The following is a 22,448-nucleotide window of genomic DNA, read 5'->3' on the forward strand; positions in this document are numbered from 1 at the left end:
TTTGCATATTAATGAAATTAACTGTGAAGTCATTTTGCTATATAAATGCAATTCAGGGCATTTACTAGAGGTATCATTTTAGATCTTCATTTGAATTTTTGACCATAGAAGCTCAATCGAAACTATTTCATATGTGTGTTTATTAATTAATTCTGCAATAACCTGTGGAAAGATGAGGGCTAGAACAAAAACAGTTACATTGTATTTCATTTGCTTGTTTGTTTTGTTTTTTTGTTTAAAAAAAAACACTTTAATGGTCTTGTTAGTTAGATGAGACATTCTTCTTCCTTTACCTTCCAATACTCATGCAGTCAGCTTATATGTAATAGAACAGTTTCCACATTTACACACTGACCTTTCAGCAGTGCCTATGTTATTTGAAAATTTTGATAGAGGTTTTGTAATCAATGCATTTTCCTTTTTTATCATGAGCTCTTAATTAAAAGGAAGAGTATTGAATTATCTATGACTTGTTTTGAGAAACCTTGAGATTTATACTTGTAACTCTTAATGTAAATATACTTTTGCTTAAAAAATCCACCATGTGTTCAAAATTCACTACTTCAAAGAAGAAAACTAGGATTTATCAGGACACTTTTTCTAGGAAATGACCTATAAAACCAAAACTGTTTAAAGGCAACTGATAAATTTTTTATTGCAACAGCTCCCACCAGTTTGAAGTTAGGGGATTTCTGTCTTACTTTTCATTGCATAGAATGACTAATGGATTTCCCAAGAAATGCTGCCAAAGCTATTTAAATGAAATATAACCTCATGAAATTACAAAGACAAACAGAGAGTGAGCTCATTGCTTCTCACTTTATCTGTTGTAAGCATCATATTGAAGACAAGGGTCAGAAGGTGGAAGAAAAATCATCCAAGAATTTAAAAGGGCACATGAGGATAACAAATGGAAGGATATTGATCAGGAAATTGGATCTGTTGAAAAATGACTTTAAAACATAAAAAGTGGAGACTTGAGATTTTCTGAATTTAATGAGGAGGTTCTAAGAGTTTATAAACTTTATACAAGTAGGATTATATTTCATAGTAAAATCCACATTGGTGTGAGTAATTCTTTTGCCTTATTATGAAGATCCCTATAGTCTTCAATACTTTTTTTAAATTTGAAAGGCATATAAAGTCCTTAATAATAATAGTACTATCCTTGTTTTTTTCTTTCATAATCCCTGAAAATTTGTTTTCTCCCAAATAAGAATATTAAAATTTTAAAGTTATTGAATATTCTTGAAACATGTTAAGAAATGAAAACGTATCCCCTTTTCTCCATGAAGTCAAAAAATACCAATCATAAAACAATATAGACCACAGGAAATTACTCATTTATTGTATTTTGATTTTTATAGATAGTTGATTAGTTGCTTTGGGTAACCACAGAAAGGCCATTTATTATTATTTTTTAAAATCTCTATTTTATTTACTTATCATTGAGTATCCACCTATGTATTAATGACATTTATAAGAAAGTTAAACTATATTAATATTTAATTTTTTAAATTATGAAATATTGCCAAATATTTAGACTTCATTGTGCAAAGAACAACAAAATGAGATTTCACATGAAACCAGGAACTTCAAATATGTACAGCTTGTTTTTTTTTTAAATGTACAAATTAAATGTAAAACAATAGTAACAAATTCACAATAACAGTTAAATTCACACAGCTTGAATCCTCTTTAAATTTCTTCTTCCCCTTTTTTGCATTTTTAAATATTTTATTTTTTTTCATAAATGATAATTTAACCATGTTTACATTAAATACCCATGTTTCTTTCCACTAGACTTTGCTATCTTCCCTGCTAATAAAAGTTTTTGGGATATGTATTATAAATGATGTTTAAAATGTGTTATATAATTTTGGGTCTTAGACTAATTTCTTAGCATCAGAAAATTTGTCCCTCAAAATTTCAGTGAAATAAAATTCTGAAAACAGATTTTCATACTACAATGTACTATAATTATTGTAAATTTTCGTTCTAATTATCAGAAACATGAACTATTTAATCATATGTATTTTGCCTCAAGTTTTAGCTCATTCATCTGTATCATTTTGATGGAGAAGTGTGGAAAGATAATGTGATTGTGAATCAAGATGATAGGTCATACATCTACACACATATGTTCAGTCCCATTTTCCCACTCTTACTGTGAGAACTGGAGCTACAGACTTATAATGTTAAAAACCAAAAGCAACAAAGATTAAAAACTTAGTATCTTGACTCTCTAACCATCACCTTTTCTATAGTGTCCCTAATTTGAATTATATTCAGTATCTTCTTGCCATTTTATTATTCTAGAACTATGGCTGGTCATGATAAAGATCTCAAATGCCTGACAGATTTTTTTTATTTATGCAGCTGCTCCATTTCTGGCCAAATAATTCTCTCTTCAGTTTGGGGTAGTGGTAAATATTGACTTGGTGCACCATAATTTCCTATTATAATTTGTCAAACCATGTCATTATTTGACTTTTCACTCATCTCACTCCCTTCATGAAGTATATAAGGAGGTTTAAGCATCATTAAAGACTGAAAACAGTTTATAATGATAGAAGAATTTCCTAAGAATTTAATTTTAGATTACATATTATTAAACATTGTCTGGTCCAAGTGAAAATAATTTTCAAATTCCAGAAAGAGTGATCTGCTTATCATTTATCAGATGCAGCCTCTCTACAGAAAAATCATGTTAAGAGAATTTTTACAATGATGTTCCAGTGCAACAAAAAATGGTGGCATTGGGGCAGAGCCAAGATAGCAGAAAAGACATATGCATTTTTGTGAGCTCTCCTCTACCTCAAACTATGTTTATAAAACTCAGCCTCTGAATTAGTGCTTGACTTTCAGAACCCACTAATATTGAGAGAATAACACATTACCAACAGAAGATAATCTCAAAATTTGCCAGAAAAGGTCTGTTTTTGCTCATGACCAGAGATGGAATGGGATTAGACCAGGCACAGACTTAGGCAGACAGGCAGTGAGAGCACCAAAAACAATTCACACTCAGCAGACTGGAGTGGAAGCAGGGTGTGGTCTTCACCAGCAGAAAATCTGCGGGGAGAACTCTACCACAGTAGCAACTAAATCTGTCCTATCAGCAAGCCAGTAGATCAGCAGAGAAGCTCTAAACACAGAGGGTAAAGATTATAATCCCAAAACTCTAGAGTCTCTGCAAACCTGGCCACACCCACCCAGCACTGGGAGGGACACAACACAATCTCAGCATGCAACTGTTAATCCCAGAGAAGATGCTAATCCCAGCACAGCCACTGCCTTCCTCTGCTTCTTTGCTGCAACTTTCTGTTGTCTATTGAGGAAGCTTAGTAAGGCCACCTTGCCCCAAAAGCAGATGGCAGTGTTTTGTTGTTATTGTTGTTAAAATGAGTAAAAAGTCAAAGCGGGCTTTAACTATAGATAGATTCAATACTGAAAAAGAGCAAATTTCAAACCCTGAGGAGACTGAAAACAGTTTGTCTCTAGATGAAAACCCAAAAGGCATATAATCTGGTCCTCACCTCATAAGGCTCTCATAGAAGAAATTTAAAAAGCTCTTAAAAGAGATCTAGAAGAAAGATGGGGAAAGGAAAGGGAAGCTTAGCAAGATGGTCTAGATAAGGCATGTAACTCATTAAAAAATAGAGTAGAAAAAGAAAACAACTCCCTGAAAAACAGAATTTGTGAACTGGAAAAAGAAAATAACTCCTTTAAAAATTTGCTGAAATAGAAAGAAAAAATCCCATAGAACAAACATCTTCTTTAAAAACTCAGTTGGACAATTACAAAAAGAAATAAAAAAGTAAATGAAGAAAACAATTAATTAAAAATCAGAATTGGACAAATGTAAATGAAAGACTCTAGGTGACACCAAGAATCAGTCAAGCAAAACCAAAAAACAAAAGGAAAAAAATAGAGAAAAAATGTTAAATATCTACTTGGGAAAACAATAGACCTGTACACTAGATCTAGGGGAGATAATCTAAGGATTGCAGTGTTCTCTTCTTTATTATAATATGATCATTCTCTCTGGGAGCAGGTTTCTTAGGGGAGGTTCTCTGGAGGTAGCCTTAGTTTCAGTTCAGAGTAATAATCACTTCAAATGCAGCCAGCTGATAAAATCCAAACATTTATTTTCTCCTTCCAAGTCTTATTTCTTTCCTTGGGCCTGGTTAGCTTTCTTAGAGGCCTCTCTCCCTCCTTGGTTCCAAGAGCTCTTGCAGCTTGTCTTTTGGCTCTTCCAGCTTCTACCTCCAGCTCAACTCCAATTCAGTCTCCTCCATTAACTGACTGACTGAAGTTCTAAGAGCTTCTTATATATGATCTCTTAAAGGTGTGAACCCAAAGATTGACTCTTCGTCTGAGAGTGGGACTATGGGTGGTGTGAATTCACAAAGTTACAAAGTTTTGTGTATCTCCCGTACTTGTGAACTCCAAAGTGTGAGCCAATGTGTGAATTCCCAAAAGTGTTAACTTAAGCATTGTTTCTACCAATTCCATTGAGTTATCACTAGTATTCTAATAAAGGATTATTGGACTCTCTGAAAATCATGATGAAAACTATAGACCAATCTCCCTAATGAACACTGATGCAAAAATTTTAAATAAAATTAGAAAAGAGATTACAGAAAATCATTCCCAGGATAATACACTACAACCAAGTAGGATTTATACCAGGAATGCAGGGCTGGTTCAATATTAGGAGAACTAATAGCATAATTGGCTATATCAATAACCAAATTAATAAAAAAAATGATCATCTCAATAGATGCAGAAAAATATTTGATAAAATCCAATACTCCTTCCTATTAAAAACACTAGAGAGTATTGAAATAAATGGACTTTTCCTTAAAATACTCAGTAGCATCTGCTTAAAACCATCAGTAAGCCTCATATGTAATGGTGATAACCTGGAACCATTCCTAATAAAATCAGGAGTGAAACAAGATTGTCCACTATCACCATAACTATTCAGTATTGTTTTAGAAATGCTAGCTTTGGCAATAAGAGATGAAAAGTAATTAAAAGAATTAGAGTAGATAATGGAGAAACCAAATTATTACTTTTTGCAAATGATATGTTGGTATACCTAGAGAACCCCAGATATTCTACTAAAAACTATTAGAAATAATGTACAACTTTAGCAAAGTTGCAGGATACAAAATGAATCCACATCAATCATCAGCATTTTTATACATTAGCAACAGAGTCCAGCAGCAAGAGGTACAAAGAGAAATTCCATTTTAAATAATTGTTGATATTAAATATTTGGGAATCTATCTGCCAAGAGAAAGTCAGGAAGTATACAAACAGAACTACAAAACATTTTCCACACAAATAAAATCAGACCTAATCAGTTGGATAAATATCAAGTCTTCATGACTCAGCAAATATAATAAAAATGACAATACTACCTAAATTAATCTACTGATTTAGTGCCATACCAATCAGACTCCCAAAAAACTATTTTATAGATCTAGAAAAATTAATAACAAAGTTCATCTGGAAGAACAAAAGGTCAAGAATTACAAGGGAATTAATGGGGGGAAAAAAGCAAATGAACGTGGCCTAATTGTACCAGATTTAAAACTACATTGTAAAGCAATGGTCATCAAAACCATCTGGTACTGACTAAGACATAGAATAGTTGATCAGTGGAATAGGTTATGTTCACAAAACAATATAGTCAATGGCTATAATTTTGGTAATTTCCTGAAAAATAGTGTCTAGGCTCTTTTTTTCATCATGGTTTCCAGGGAGTCCTTAGACTGTCTCTTTCCTAGATTCATTTTTCATGAAGAATTTGTTTTTATTTACTTTTATTTACTTGTTTTTGTATTTCTCCAACTGAATTTTTAACTGAGTTGTTTTGTTCTATACATTTTTTTCCATTTTACAAATTCTGGTTTTCAAGGAGTTATTTTCCTTTTCCATTTCTCAAATTTTGTTTTTAAGGAATTGTTATTTTTCTGATTCATAAGTTTTGTTTTTTCAGGATTTGCTTTCTTTTTCCATTTTGTCAAATCGATCTTTTAATGAGTTATATGCTTTTTTTCATTTCACTAAGTCTATTTTGTGTTGCCTTTTCCAAACCCTTTTGCAAAATTTTCATTTCCTTTATCTATTTTTCTTTTTTCTCTTTTAAGATCCTTTTTTAATTTCTTCTAGCAGAACCTTGTGTGATGGGGACCAGTTTATATCACCTTTTGTGGGTTCATCTGGAGATGATATGCTTTTAGTCTTCTTAGGTTTTGATATCTGTTATTCTCTTTTAGCACAAAAACTATGGTTACAGTTCTTTCTCATTTTTTATTATTATATTTATTAAAGTTGAAATCTCTTTTTAGGAGAAGGTGGGAGTGGGTTCCAAGTTGCTCTTTAAGTGGCAGCAACCATGCTGGGTCATTATTTACTGACTTCTGGTGTTGGGTGGGCATGGTCAAGTCCCATGAAATTCTTGTGTTTTGGATTTCACTTTTTGTCTTTCATGATTTTATTGGGTGTTCTATAACTTCTCATCTTATCTTCTGGCTTGCCACCAGGGCAGAGTAGACAATACTGCTGTAGATTCCTCCCCATTGATTCTCCATCATGTGAAGCTCCCACTGCCCCAGTCTGTGCTGCCTGCATTGCTGTCTGCTCAGCCTGTTTGACTTGGCCCACCTCCCTCTATGCCTGATTGAAAAAGATCTTTTCTGGTGATCTCAAAATTATCTTCTGCTGGTAGTTTATTACACTCCCAATATTCATGGATTCTGCCAGTCCAGAGCTACTTCAGCTGCTGGATTTGCTAATTAGTCTGAGGGTCATGGGAGAAAATCAGAAAGAAGTGTGTGTTCTTTCCACCATCTTGGCACTGCCCCCAAAATATGGAGTCAGAATAAAAACAAAAGAATACTATTTTTACTTTTGTTGTTTTCATCTTTCTTTTTTTTTAGTTCCCCCTTTTGTTTTGATTATTTTTGACATTATTAATATGTAAATTTGTTTAATATAATCATATATTCTATATCAGATTACTTACAGATTGAAGAAAGATAGGAGAGGCATAAAGAGAAAAAAAAGGAAATCAAAATCTTATAAAAGTAAATATTTTAAATTATGTTTTCAAGTATTTGGGAAAAATAAACTATTATTAAAGGGAAAATAAAATAATATAAATTTTTAAAAGTTATAAATCTCCCAGATGAACAGAAGTTAAAAACCTGAACATCATTGTAAAAAATAATTGACAAAACTTTCTAGAGTTTATGAATGTCAAATAGAAAGCACCAAATGAAGCAATTTACAGATCATATTGATTTGATTATTCGAATTTGATTTGATTATTGATTTGATTTGAAATTGATTTGATTATTTGACCAATTCTTAGTTCACCAACAATATATTATTAAGTTAATCTTTAAACATGTCATCATTAAGAATTGTTATGCCTTTAACCACTAGTGCATATGAGTGAGATCCAAACTTCAGATTTTTTTTTATTTTTAACTCACTTGTTTGTAACACATATTTTGCGTGATTTTTTACTATTTTTTCAATTGTTTAGTTTCAAAATGCATGTTATTACTTCTTTTTATGTCATTTAAATTGTTGAAATTATATATTTTTGTATTGCATCATTTGTCAGTGTCAAGGACTTTGATAGCAAGAACTTTATTTTTTGTGCAGCATCTTGAATAAATTACTATAACACCTTCAGGAATAGTTGTAAAGATACATTTCTATGAGGATTGTTTTAAAGGATGATTAAAGTTCCTGCTTTCAGTTTCTTGATCTGGCCCTTTAAGTGTCTAAGGGAAAATGATGATGAAAATAATAATAGTGATTACTAGTTTGATTTTCTTTCTCTCTTTTTTTTTATCAGTGTGCCTTGCTGCATCCAGTAGGCTGGCTTGCTTGTCCTGTTGGTGATAGTGGTATAGGAGTTATTGGAAATAGTTAGCTCCTACTCCAGAAGAATTGTTTCCCTGTATGATTTCTATAAAGCTTAAACTAAAAACAAAAATGGTGGTCTGTAGAGTATTGCTACTACCATGATCAATCTGCCTATCTATTTGCCATAGTGTAGATGGTCAGCAGTTGTTATCTAGTAGTGATATGGAACATAGATCCCTTCTCCACAATAATTTTTCTCTTCAATGATTGCAGTGAGAACTGGGCTAGAAGCTGGTCTGGTGCTTAGTGAGGCATTCCTATTCCCAAGTTTATTTCTTTCATCATCTTGATCATTACTGCTTTCTTCATGAAAGGAAGCTTCATCATTCTATCGATTTCATCAGCTGTGGTGCTCCATCTCTTTAATACTTTCTATATCTCTGATTGATGGATAAATCCATGATTTAAAAAACTACATTTCAGAAATCTCAGCTCAAAATATCTTTACTTTTCTTACTATTTCTTAGAAGTTACTATTCAATACTGTTTTATAAATATTGACTTTAGCAATATGCAGAAAAAAGAAATTAAAAGAATTAGAGTAGGTAATAAGGAAACCAAACTACCACTCTTTGAAGATGATATATTTAAAAAATCCTAGAGAATTGACTAAAAATGAGAAATAATTCATAAGTTTAGCAAAGTTGCAAGATACAAAATAAATCCACAGAAATTATCAATATTTCTATATATTGCCAGCAAAGTCCAGCAGCAAGAGATACAAAGAGAAATTCCATTTAAAATAATTGTCAATAATATGAAATATTTGGGAGTCTATCTGCCAAGAGAAAGTCAGGAACTAAATGAACACAACTACAAAACACTTTCTACACAAATAAAGGTAGATCTGATCAATTGGTAAAAATATCAAGTGCTCATGGGTAGGCTGAGAGAATATAATAAAAATGACAATACTACCTAAATTAATCTACTTATTTAATACCATACCAATCAAAGTCCCAAGAAATTATTTTCCAGATCTAGAAAACATAATAACAAAGGTCCTCTGTTCTTATTTTAAGAACAAAAAGTCAAGAATTTCGAAGGAAATAATGAAAAAATGCAAATAGAGGTAACTTAGCTATACCAGACCTAAAACTATATTATAAAGGATCAATCATAAAGCTATTTGGTATTGGCTAAGAAAAAGTGTAGTCCATGAATGATATAGGTTAGGTTCACAAGACAGAATAGTCAATGACTATAGTAATCTAGTGTTTGATAAACCCAAAGTTTCCAGCTTCTGGAATAAGAACTCAGTATTTGATAAATTTAAAAATTGCTGAGAAAATTGGAAATCAGTGTGGCAGAAATTAGGCACTGACCCACACCTAACACCCTATAACAAGATAAGGTTGAAATGGCTTCATAATTTAGACATAGTGATACTATAAAAAAATTAGAAAAACAAATTTACCTTGCAAATCTGTGGAGAAGGAAGGAATGTGTGATCAAAGATTAACTAAAATACATTATTAACTGCAAAATGGATAATTTATGATTACATTATATTATTATTTTTTTTTACAAACAAAGCAATGCAGATAAGATTACAACTAAAGCTGTAAACTGAGAAAAACTTTTACTTCCAAGGGTTCTGAAAAGGTCTCATTTCTAAAATATGGAGAGAACTGCCTCAAAGATATAAAAATACTAGCCATTCTACAACTGATAAATGGTGAAAGGATATAAACAGACAATTTTCAGATGAAGAAATAAAAAAACTATTTCTCATCATATGAAATTTTTTTTCCTAAATCATTATTGATCAGAGAAATGAAAATTAACATGGCTGAGGTACCACTGAAAACTTCTCACATTTGCAAGATGACAGGAAAAGGTAATGATGAATGTTGGAGCAGATGTGGGAAAACTGGGACATTGATACATTGTTGGTGGAGTTGTGAACTGATCCAACTATCCTGAGAACAATATGGAACTATGCCCAAAGGGCTATCAAACTGTACATATGCTTTGATCCAGCAGTGTCTCCACTAGATCTGTATCCTAAAGAGATTATTAAAAAGGGGAAAAGATCCACATGTGCAAAAATATTTATAGCTGCCTTTTTGTAGTGCCAAAGAACTGGAAACTTAGTGGATGACCATAATTTGGAAAATGACTGGATAAATTATGGTATGTGAATATTATGGAATATTATTCTTTATAAGAAATGATCAGCAGGATGATTTCAAACAAGCCTGGGGAGACTTACATGAACTGATGCAGAGTGAAGTAAGTAGAACCAGGAGAACATTGTACACAGCAACAACTAGATTACACAATGATCAATTCTGACAGATATTTTTGTTCTCAACAGCAAGAAAATTCAGATCAGTTCCAATGGTTTTGTGAGAGAGAGAACCATTTGCACCCCGAGAGAGAACTGTGGGGACTGAATGTGGATCATGACATATTACTTCATCTTTTTTGTTGTTGTTTGCTTACATTTTCTTTCCAGTTTTTCCCTTTTGTTCTGATTTTGCTTATGCAGCATGATAATTGTGGAAATATGTATAGAAGAATTGTACATGTTTAACATGTATCGGATAACTTGCAATATAGGGTGGGGAAGGGAGGGAGAAAAACATTTGGAACACAAGGTTTTGCAAGAGGGAATGTTGAAAATTATCTCTGCCTATGTTTTGAAAATAAAAAAGCTTTAATGAAAAAAGAGATGTACCAATAGAACATATTATAACAATTATTAGGCAAGATTGGTTTTTGGTAATGTGCACCAATTAGGGGCTTTATCCACTTGGCCATAAACATTATTATCTAATGAAAACACTGGAAATCATGTAAGCAAAATAGATTCAAGATTTAAAGCTAAATAATTATCTCCATATTATGGTGTAACTATTGAACAACAATGTTTCCAACTGTATTAAGTACTGATTTTTTGGAACAAAAATAATTTTAAAAATCTTATTACCCATTAAGCTTATTACCTATTAAGTTTAACTGTATGGTATTATCTATATTTAAATTAGCCTTCAACAAACAATAATAAGTACAAAACTGAATATAAATTATAGTTAGAAGGAAATCATTATCATTTTTAAATGCTAAACTTTTTACTTAAAAATCATATAAATATATATATGGCTTACTAAATTTACCCAGTAATTCCTAATTTACTAAATTGTATAAATTATGTTTGCTTCTTCTAAAGGCTTATATTAGAAATTTATCTGATTTTAGAAATCAATCTGATTTTCTTCCTATCTTTCTTTTTATTTATTTATTCAGCTAACTTTCTATCTAAGTATTTATGCTTTTTCATCAATTGATTGTAAGATTCTATTACATAGCTATCTAGGTACTGACCTGGAATCAATAACTAACTTACTAGATAAATAAATATGTATGTATATATATATACACATATGTATATGTATATGTATATATATACACATATGTATATGTATATATACATATATAATTATCTAAATTTATTTGAATATATGTTATAGTCTATTATAAATTATATTAAATATAAACAAATATATTAATATATATCACATATATTATAGAGTTTGTTATTATAGAGTATGTATTCACATATACATATTGAAGTTGACTGTTTTGGAATGTAATATAATTACTAATGACATAGTACGTAGAAATTCAAAATACAAACACAATGAAAAAATAGATACAATATGTTATACAATTACATTATACAAATGTGTACATGCATATGTTTGTGTGCATTTCTATATGTATGTATACATACCTGAGGTATGTTTCCAGTTAAATTGGATAAGTATACTTAGAGGCCTTTTGCCTCACTTCATTTCACACCAACAGGAACAATATAGGAATTAACATGTGATGATCACTGTGGTCACATGTTCTGAGAAATCTTCTGAATTCCAGTATTAAATGATTGAAAATACTCCTATTGATTTTTTTTATTACTTCATCATAGATTTAGAGTTAGCAATGAAAAGATACCTATAGATTTTCTTATCTGAAGAATCCAAGCAGATGGATCTGAGCTGTCTATAAAAATCATACTGAAAATTCATACCTGGCATAGAAGGATTCAATTGATTCCCTCTTTTTTTCATTTTCTTAAATTTAATTTTAATTTTTAAAAATATTTCCCCAGTTATATTCAAATAATTTTTTACATTTGTCTTTAAAATTTTTGAGTTGCAGGTTCTCTCCCTTATCCTTACCCACAATTAAGAAATCATACATGAAGTTATGGAAAGCATTTCCATAAAAGTCAAGTTGTCAAAGAAAACATAGATGTCCTACCCTAATGAAAATAAAAACATAAAAAAATAATTTGAGAGAGAGAGAATGCTTCAATCTGTATTCAAATACATTCAATTCCTTCTCTGGATATGGATAGGATTTTTCATCATAAATCATGAGTAGTCATGGATGATTATACTACCGAGAATAGCAAAGTCATTTACACCTGATAATCCAAAAACATTGCCATTTCTTTGTATACAGTAATTTCACTTTGATTTCACAGAGGACTTTCCAAACTTTTTTTTTTTTTTTCTGAGAACATTCTGCTCATCATTTGGCATAGAAAAATATCTCATCACAAACATATACCACAGTTTATTGAATCATTCCCTAACTGATGGCCTTCACCACAATTTTCAATTTTTTGCCCCCAAAAGAAAGCTTATATGGATATTTTTTTCATATAGCTCATTTTTGTTTTTTTTAATCTATTTTGGTATTCATGCTAGTGGTAGTATTATTACATCACAGAGTATACATTAATTTACAGCCCTTTGGGCACAGATTATATCTTTTGAAATTTATAAATTGAGTCATTGTTCTCATTTTTTATTAATTTCTTTGGTTCAGTTCCCTCTATGTTTGAGAAATGAGGTCTTATTAGAGAAATGTACTTAGATTTTTTTTTTCAATCACTATTGCTATCTGTGTATTTCCCCATTTATTCTTTTTTCTCCTTTCACTCTGTTCCTCCTCAAATGCCACACTGGTCCTTCCTTAAATGCTCTTTTTTATATCATTCTCACTCTCTTCCCATAATCCATTCAGCTTCTATTTTTCTGCATAGTAAGATTGATTTCTATATCCACATTGAGTTTATATGCTATTTCCCTTTGAGTCCATTTTTATAAGAGTAAGGTTCACTCACCCATTCTCTCTTCCCTCTCACTCCTTAGTAAAAGCTTTTTGTTTGCTTATTTTTTATGTCAGATAATTTGCATCATTCCACTTCTCCCTTTCCTTTTCCTTGTATGTTCCTCTCTCATTCATTAATTTCATCATTTTTAAATAAAGATATTATCACTTCATATTTGGCTCATAATGGTGCTCTTTGTCTATTTACATATTCCTTTAAACTGCCATAATAATGAAAAAGTTCCAATGAGTTAGAAGTATCATCATCCCATATAGGAATGTAAATTAAAAGACCTTATTAAGTCTCTTATGTTTTTACTTTCCTGATTACCTCCTTATGCTTCTCCAGTGCCCAGTATTTGAAAATCAAATTTTCCCTTCAGTTATTATCTTTTCATCACAAATGCTTGAAAGTGCTTTATTTCATCAAATGATCTTTCGTCTGGATGATTATATTCATTTTTTGTCAGCATAAGGGATTCTTGTTTGTAATGCTAGCTTCATTGCTCTCCAAAACAACTTATCCCAAGCCTTCCAGTTCTTCAAGGTAGAAGCTGCTAAATTTTGTATTATCCTGACTATGGCTCCACTATACTTGAATTGTTTCTTTCTAAATGCTTCAAGAATTTTTTTCTCTTTATCTGGAAGTTCCAGAAACTGGCTATCATATTCCTGGGAGTTTTTATTTGGAGATGTCTTTCAGATGATAATCAGTGGATGTTTTCAATTTCTATTTTATTTTCTGCTTATAGAATATCATGACAGTTTTCCTTGATACTTTCTTGAAAGATGATTTCCAGACTCTTTTTTGTGATTATGACTTTCAGGTAGACCAATAACTTTCATTTTTTTAAATAACTTTTTATTACCAGAACCCATTCCAGGGTAATTTTTTTTACAACATTATCCCTTGAACTCACTTCTGTTCCGATTTTTCCCCTACCTCCTTCTACCCCCTCCCCCAGATGGCAAGCAGTCCGATACATGTTAAAGAGGATACAGTATATCTTATATACAATATATGTGTGCAGAACCAAACAGTATTTTTTATTGCTCAGGGAGAATTGGATTCAGAAGGTATAAATAACCCGGGAGGAAAAACAAAAATGCAAGCAGTTTACATTCATTTCCTAGTGTTCTTTTTTTTGCATGTAGCTGCTTCTGTCCAACCTTGATCAATAGAAACTGAGTTAGATCTGCTGTTTGTTGAAGAAATCCACTTCCATCAGAATAAATCCTCATACAGTATCGTTATTGAGGTATATAATAATCCCCTGGTTCTGCTAATTTCACTTAGCATCAGTTCATGTAAGTCTCGCCAATCCTCTCTGTATTCATCCTGCTGGTCATTTCTTGCAGAACAATAATATTCCATATCATTCATATACCACAATTTACTCAACCATTCTCCAATTGATGGGCATCCATTCATTTTCCAGCTTTTAGCCACTACAAACAGGGCTGCCACAAACATTTTGGCAAGTACAGGTACCTTTCCCTTCTTTAGTATCTTTTTGGGGTATAAGCCCAGTAGAAACACTGCTGGATCAAAGGGTATGTACAGTTTGATAACTTTTTGGGCATAGTTCCAGATTGCTCTCCAGAATGGATGGATGTGTTCACAATTCTACCAACAATGTATCAGTTTCCCTGTTTTCCCACATCCCCTCGAATGTTCCGCATTATCTTTCCCTGCCATTCTAGCCAATCTGACAGGTGTATAGTGGTATCTCAGAGTATCTTAATTTGCATTTCTCTGATTAATAATGATTTGGAGCATATTTTCATATGGCAAGAAATAGTTTTAATTTCTTCATCTGAGAATTGTCTGTTCATATTCTTTGACCATTTATCAATTGGAGAATTGCTTGATTTCTTATAAATTAGAATCAATTAGCTCTATATTTTAGAAATGAGGCCTTTATCAGAACCTTTGACTGTAAAAATGTTTTCCCAGTTTATTGTTTCCCTTCTAATCTAGTCAGCATTAGTTTTGTTTGTACAAAAACTTTTCAATTTGATATAATCAAAATTTTCTATTTTGTAGTCAATAGTAATCTCTAGTTCTTCTTTGGTCATAAATTCCTTTCTCTTCCACAGGTCTGAGAGGTAAACTATCCTATGGTCTTCCAATTTATTTATAAGCTCATTCTTTATAACTAGATCATGAACCCATTTTGACCTTATCTTGGTGCATGGTGTTAAGTATGGGTCAATGCCTAGTTTCTCCCATACTAATTTCCAATTTTCCCAGAAATTTTTGTCAAATAATGTATTCTTATCCCCAAAACTGGGGCCTTTGGGTTTGTCAAACACGAGATAATTAACGTTATTAGCTGTTTTGTCCTTTGAACCTAACCTATTCCATTGAACAACTAGTCTATTTCTTATCCAATACCAGATGGTTTTAGTAACCACTGATTTATAATATAATTTTAGATCTGGTACAGCTAGGCCACCTTCATTTGATTTTTTTTTTTCATTAATTCCCTTGAAATTCTTGACCTTTTCTTTTTCCATATGAACTTTCTTTTATTTTTTCTAGGTCATCAAAATAGTTTTTTGGGAGTCTGATTGGTATAGCGCTAAATAAATAGATTAGTTTAGGTAGTATTGTCATCTTTATTATATTTGCTTACCCAATCCAAGAGCATTCAATATTTATCCAGTTGGTTAGATCAGACTTAATTTGTGTGGAAAGTGTTTTGTAGTTTTCCTCATAAAATTTCTGATTTTCCCTTGGCAGATAGATTCCTAAATATTTTACACAATCAGTAGTTACTTTTAATGGAATTTCTCTTTGTAGCTCTGACTGTTGGATTTTGTTAGTGATATATAAGAATGCTGATGACTTATGTGGGTTTATTTTATAACCTGCAAATTTGCTAAAGTTGTGGATTATTTCTAATAACTTTTTAGTAGAATCTCTGGGGTTCTCTAAGTATACCATCATGTCATCGGCAAAGAGTGATAATTTGGTTTCCCATTGCCTATTCTTATTCCTTTATTCTCTTTATCAACTCTTATTGCCAGCATTTCTAATACAATATTAAATAGTAACCGTGATAATGGGCAACCTTGTTTCACTCCTGATCTTATTGGGAATGGTTGCAGTTTGTCCCCATTACATATGATGCTTACTGCTGGTTTTAAATAGAGGCTACTGATTATTTTAAGGAAAAGTCCATTTATTCCTATACTCTCAAATGTTTTTAATAGGAATGGATGTTGGATTTTATCAAATGCTTTTTCTGCATCTGTTGAGATGATCATATGGTTTTTGTTACTTTGGTTATTAATATGGCCAATTATACTGATAGTTTTACTAATATTGAACCAGCCCTGCGTTCCTGGTATAAATCCTACTTGATCATGGTGTATTATCCTGGGGATGATTTTCTGTAGTCTTTTTGCTAATATTTTATTGAAGATGTTAGCATCAATATTCATTAGGGAGATTGGTCTATAATTTTCTTTCTCTGTTTTCAACCTACCTGGTTTAGGTATCAGTACCATGTCTATGTCATAAAAGGAATTTGGTAGGACTCCTTCATTCACTATTTTTTCCAATAGTTTATAAAGCATTGGGACTAATTGTTCTTTTAATGTTTGGCAGAATTTACATGTAAATCCACCTGGTCCTGGGAATTTTTTTTTACGGAGTTGATTAATAGCTTGTTCTATTTCTTTTCCTGAAATGGGATTATTTTAGCAATTTACTTCCTCCTCTGATAATCTGGGAAGGCTATGTTTTTGGAAGGAGTCATACATTTTGCTTAGGTTATCAAATTTATTGGCATAAAGTTGGGCAAAGTAACCCCTTATTATTTCTTTAATTTCCTCTTCATTGGTGGAAAGTTCTCCCTTTTCATTTTTAAGACTACTAATTTGATTTTCCTCCCTCCTTTTTCTAATCAGATTTACCAAAGGTTTATCAATTTTATTGGATTTTTCATAAAACCATCTCTTAGTTTTATTTATTAGTTCGATAGCTTTTTTTTACTTCCAATATTATTAATTTCTCCTTTAATTTTAGAATTTCAAGTTTAGTAATTGATTGGGGGTTTTTAATTTGGTCTTTTCCTAGCTTTTTAAAGCTGCAAGCCCAATTCATTGACCTTCTCTTTCTCTATTTTATTCAAGTAAGCCTCTAAGAATATAAAATTTCCCCTTATTACTGCTTTGGCTGCATTCCACAAATTTTGGTATGATATCTCACAGTTGTCATTATCTTGAGTGAAATTATTAATTGTGTCTATAATTTGCTGTTTCACCCAATCATTCTTTAAGATGAGATTATTTATTTTCCAATTACTTTTTGGTCTATTTACCCCTAACTTTTTGTTGAATGTAGTTTTTGTTGCATTGTGATCTGAAAAGAAAGCATTTACTATTTCTGCCTTTCTGCATTTAATTTTGAGGTCTTTATGTCCTAATATATGGTCAGTTTTTGTGTAGGTTCCATGAACTGCTGAGAAGAAAGTATACTCCTTTCTGTCACCATTCAGTTTTCTCCAGAGATCTATCATATCTAATTTTTCTAATATTCTATTTACCTCTTTAATTTCTTTCTTATTTATTTTGTGATTTGATTTATCTAAATCTGAGATTGCAAGATTGAGATCTCCCGCTATTATAGTTTTGCTATCTATTTCTTCTCACAACTCTCTTAATTTCTCCTTTAGGAAGTTAGATCCTATACCACTTGGTGCATATATGGTTAATACTGATATTGCTTCATTGTTTATAGTACCCTTTAGCAAGATATAGTTTCCTTCTTTATCTTTTTTAATTAGATCAATTTTTGCTTTTGCTTGATCTGAGATAAGCTTTTTTGACTTCACCTGAAGCATAATAGATTTTGCTCCAGCCTTTTACCTTTACTCTGTATGTATCTCCCTATGTGTTTCCTTTAAACAAAATATTGTAGGGTTATGACTTTTGATCAACTCTGCTATCTGCATCCTCTTTATGGGAGAGTTCATCCCATTCACATTGATGGTTAAAATTACTAATTCTGTATTTCCTGCCATCCTAATATCCCCAGATTATGTTTTTCTTTTTCTTGCCCTCCTTCCCCCCTTCCCTAGTATTAAACTTATTGGTCCCACTGCGTTATCCAGCTCACCTTCTTTAGGATCCCTCCCTCCTTGCTTTGAATCCCTTCCCCTTTTTTATACCCTTCCCTTATTAATCTTTTTTCTTTTCCCTTTTCCTCTCCCACTTTTTAATGAGGTGAGAGAAGATTCTCTGTAAAACAAATGTGTCAATTATTTCCCCTTTGAGCCAACTCTGATGAGAGTAAGATTCGCACAATGTTCCTCCCCTCTTTAAATTTCTCAGAAGAGGGTTTCCCTTTTCTCCAATGCTGGTTTCCCTTTTTTATCTCCCTTTTCCCTCCCAATATCCTTTCCATTTCTCTTATCTTTTTGTGCTTTATTCATAAAATAAATTATACATGTGGTTTTATTATCCAAACAAAAACAGTTCTGAAGGTTCCTTTTACCCACCTCTTGAACCTTTTTTTGGGAGATCAAATTTTTTGTTTAAGTTTGGTTTTTTCTTTAGAAACAGATGGAATTCCTCTGTTTCATTAAATGTCCATCTTCTTCCATGGGAAAAAAAATGCTCAGATTACCTGGGTAGTTTATTCTTGGCTGTATTCCAAGTTCTTTTGCCTTTTGGAATATCAAATTTCAGGCCCTTCGATCCTTTAATGTTGAGGCATCCAGATCTTGTGTGACTCTTATTGTGACATGTTGGTATTTGAACTGTTTTTTCCTGGCTGCTTGTAATTTTTTTTCTTTAGTCTGAAAATTCTGAAGTTTTGCTACAGTATTCCTCAGAGTCTTTATTTTAGGGTCTTTTTCAGAAGGTATTTGATGGATTCTTTCAAAGCCTATTTTACCTTCTGGTTCTATTACTTCTGGGCAGTTCTCTTTGATGATTTCTTGTAAAATAGTATCTAGGGTCTTTTTTTCATCATAATTTTTGGGTAGTCCAATGATCCTCAGGTTATCTCTCCTAGATCTATTTTCTAGGTCTGTAGTTTTTCCAAATAAATATTTGACATTTTTTCCCAGTCTTTCATTTTTTTGGTTTTAATTTGACTGATTTTTCCTGTCTCAATGAATCAGTCATTTCTGTTTGTTAAGTTCTGATTTTTAGTGAGTTATTTTCTTCTTTAGCTTTTTTTTACTTCTTTTTGAATATGTCCAATTGAGTTTTTAAATGAGTTGTTTTGCTCTAAGGAATTTTTTTCCATTTCACTCATTTTTTTTTTAGTGAGTTATTTTCTTTTTCCAATTCACAAATTCTGTTTCCTTGCACTTCCTGAGAGTTTTTTACCTTTTCCAATTTGCATTTCAGGAAGTTGTTTTCTTTTTCCACTTTATCAAATTTTTCTTTTAGTGAGTTGTATGTGTTTTCTGTACTCTCTTGCATAGCTTCTCTTTCCTTTCCCCATTTTTCTTCTATTTCTCTTTTAAGGTTTTTAATAGTCTCTTCTAGGAGAGCCTTTTGTATTGGGGACCAACAATTTTCTGGAGACTGTCTGGTATTAGTCTCTTCAGGGTTGAAAAGCTGTTCTCTTTCTGAATAGAAACTATCAATCGTCCTTTTGATTTTTTTTACTCATTTTGTTAAAGCCTGTAGGGTCTGCCTTCAAGGCCAGGAGGTTACCAGCTTCCTCTGCAGAGCAGTGAAAAGTACATGGAAGTGTAGCTGTCCTGCTAGCTGGCTGCAAAAAGCAGCGAGGTACTGGATTACTTTGGGAAAGAGTTCCCCACCTGGAAGTAACTCAGGCCTGAGGGCAGAGCTGGGAAAGTGCCCTGCAAATAACCCCCCACCCCCTTGTGTGAGATAATGACTGCCCTGGGGTAGAGACTGAGCAGTGAGAGTTTCACTAACCCAAGCCAAACTATTAGCAGTTGATCAGTGAATGGATTTGCAGGGACCAGAAGTGTCTCTGACCCGGGAAGCACAGTCCTACTGGGGAAGTTCTATTGCCCCAGGCCGAGCCCCCCACTGTGCCAATTAGAGGCTGTCCAGGCTGTGTCCCCCTGTTGTGGGGTTTTGTAACTGCTCCCGCAAAAGTCCTGAGCTTCAGGATGTGCCTGCAGGGCTGTGTTACAAACTGCCTGAGTCACTTCCGGGTTTGAGTGGTTACAGCCAGATCTTGTTAGGTTCTGGCATTTTTTAGAGTACCCTCTGTTTTAGGCTTTAATTTCTCTTCCAGTTTACTGCTTTGTAATCAAAGCAGAGCAGTTAGCCTATATTAGAGTTGTCTCTATAACTTCTCTAGCCACAGAGATCATCCCAGCCCCTGGTCTGCTCAGGATGCTAGTCTCTTGCTTCCTGTGCTAATCTGTTCCTGGCCCCTCAGGACAAACCTTTCCTGGCAATCTTCCAGATTGACTTCAGCTGGTAAATTGTAGTGCTTCTGAGCTTCATGAATTTAAGGAGTGAAGAGCTATTTTTGAGGCTGAATTAAATAGTTGGTTATGAGGGGAATGAGAGGAGCTTAGAAAGTTGTGTGTGCCTTCTCCGCCATCTTGGCTCCCAACCAATAACTTTTAAATTGAATCTCTTGAATGTACTTCCTATGTTAATTGTTGTTGTGTTTTTTTTAATGAGATATTTCACTTTGTTCTATTTTTTCATTTTAAAAATTTTCTTTATTGCACCTTAATTTCTTATAAAGGCATTAGCTTTCATTTGCTCAATCATTGTTTTCAAGGAATTATTTTCCTCAATGAGCTTTTGTACCTCCTTTCTCAATTAGCCAATTTTGCTTTTTAAGGCATTTTCTTTTAATTAGCTTTATGAATTTCTTTTTGTGCCATTCTCAATTCTTTCCCTAATTATTCCTCTATTGTAATTTCTGGTTAACTTTCTGGAGGTCTTGGGACCAGCCTTCATTCCAGCAGAGTAATTACCAGGAGAATAGCCCAGGATAAAGTCCAGAAGTCTATATTGTCTCCTTTACAGTCTGTCTCCTTGCCTGGGGCTTGATTCACATTTTGGAGGCCCTCCGGAATGGGTCTTAGTTTTAGTGGAGGGATGCAAGAGAGCCACCATAATGGTCTCTAGTTGAAGTCTGTCTCTGGCAGAGTTTGCCCCTAGTTTATATGCTTTATTGAATTAAATAATTACTGAGTATAAACCAGTCATTATTTGTTGTAAGATTAAATCAATCATACTGAACTACAGAACTCACATGCTAAACTAGATAAGCACTGTCTTCTCAATTCCACCCAATTAACACCTTGCTTAAATCAATCATACCGAGCCTTAAATATATTTCTCCAAAGTTCCTGCCCTTTACACTCCATCTCTCTTACTTGGTTTTCAATATTCTTTTTGAGCTCTTCCATAGCCTGTGCCCAATACTTTCTTTTCTTGAAAGCTTTGGGTAGGAGGTTTGACTTTCTTATCATCTTCTGAGTGTGTGTTTTGATCTTCCTTGTAACCATAATAACTTTCAATGATGAGAAACTTTTTTTTTATTTCTGATCATTTTCCTAGGGCATTATGGGCTTTTAGATATTTCTTTAATTAGGGCTCTATTTCCAGGTTGGAAATTTAGTGGATGCCCAAAATTTAGGCAATGCCTAAATAAGTTATTGTATATGAATGAAATTGAATATTCTTGTTCTATATGAAACAATCAGCAAGATGATTTCAGAGAAGTCTGGAGAAAGTTACATGGACTAATGTTAAATGAAGTGAGTAGAACCAAAAGAACATTGTAGCAAGAACAAGATTATGTGATGATCAACTGTGATTGACTTGGTCCTTTTAAAAAATGAGGTGATTCAAGTCAATTCCAACAGACTATGATGGAGAGAGTCATCTGAATCCAGAAACATTATGGATTCTGAATGTAGATTAAAACACAGTATTTTCACATTTTCTGTTATTGTTTTTTCTTTCTCTCTTTTTTTTTTTTTGTTTTTGAACTTATTTTTCTTTGCATATCATGATAAATGTGGAGATATGTTAAGAAGAAGTGAACATGTTTAACTTATACTGGATTACTTGCTGTGTAGGGAAGGGGTTGGCTGAAAGGGAGGGGGAATTTTGGAACACATTTATGCAAAGGTGAATATTGAAAACTATCTTTGCATACATTTTTAAAATAAAAACTTATTAATTTTTAAATAAATGCAAAAATGAAATAAAACCCCAAAATGATTGAAACTTTCCAAAATCTGTTTAGAAACAGAAAAAAGAAAAACTTCTCTTCAAATTCTGGGTTTCTATAATATCATGAATTTTAAATCACAACATTCTAGAGCTGTAAAATATTTCAAATATTAACTTGTTCATTTTTCTTATTTTGCAAAAGGGGAAAATAAGATCCA

Source organism: Sarcophilus harrisii, chromosome 4, assembly GCF_902635505.1.
Source record: "Sarcophilus harrisii chromosome 4, mSarHar1.11, whole genome shotgun sequence".
Classification (NCBI taxonomy): Eukaryota; Metazoa; Chordata; class Mammalia; order Dasyuromorphia; family Dasyuridae; genus Sarcophilus; species Sarcophilus harrisii.